The 701-nt window shown below is 36.2% G+C and overlaps 1 protein-coding gene across 1 annotated transcript in view; it reads left to right on the top strand.

Annotated features, from left to right (window-relative positions):
- The window catches only part of DYRK2 (dual specificity tyrosine-(Y)-phosphorylation regulated kinase 2), a 10984-nt gene extending 10907 nt beyond the window's left edge, over nt 1-77 (top strand). Inside the window, exon 2 of the transcript XR_001414309.1 lies at nt 66-77. The gene's annotated coding sequence lies outside the window, so the exon portion shown is untranslated. The remainder of the gene's footprint in view (nt 1-65) is intronic.
- The last annotated feature ends 624 nt before the right edge of the window (nt 78-701 follow it).

Below are 701 nucleotides of genomic sequence, written 5' to 3'. Positions count from 1 at the left end.
TTTTTTTTTTTTTTTTTTTTTTTTTTTTTTGCCTCTCCTATTCTCTTTTCTCTCCTAACATGCAGCTTGGTCTCCCTAAGTCATATAAGCAGAAGTGCTCATTCTGTCAGTTCTATACTGTAACTCCCAGACTGTTAACGCTACATGGATTTCACAGGTTGGTTTTCTTTCTTACGACAATGTTTGAGTGACTGTGACCTCTCTGGTACATTTACACTGCAGATCAAATCTGCACAAAGGGGCAAACACTATGTTACTGCATTGCTTTCTGTAGAAAAGTGCTTCACCTTAGCTTAAGTGTAGACGGAAAGATCCTCAGTGGAAAGCTTTTCATTTGGCAGACACCATCCTAGATACTTTCTAATAAGGGATAATTATCAAAGGAAAGTTAAATGGTTGGAATTTGATTTAATCTTTGGCATTTGTAGCTGAAAATTACTTTGAAGGAACAGTTAGAGATATGTGTAGATTTGTTCATGCATGCGTATGTGCCAATGTTTGTTTTTTCTTTTTCACTTTGAGCTGCACTCATGGAAGAAAAATGGTCTTTACTGAGGAATAATACCTAAACCTGAGAGGAATATTCACACATTGTAGCATGTTTTCAACAGGTACAGTTTGGAATCTGAGTATTTCATCACGTACAATGGCTGTGGTCTATGTTGGATGTAGAAAACACAGGAAAAGGGATTTATAAACAA

The sequence above is a fragment of the Calidris pugnax genome, unplaced genomic scaffold (assembly GCF_001431845.1).
Source record: "Calidris pugnax isolate Ruff unplaced genomic scaffold, ASM143184v1 scaffold44, whole genome shotgun sequence".
Lineage (NCBI taxonomy): Eukaryota > Metazoa > Chordata > Aves > Charadriiformes > Scolopacidae > Calidris > Calidris pugnax.
This window is presented reverse-complemented; position numbering and strand designations above follow the sequence as displayed.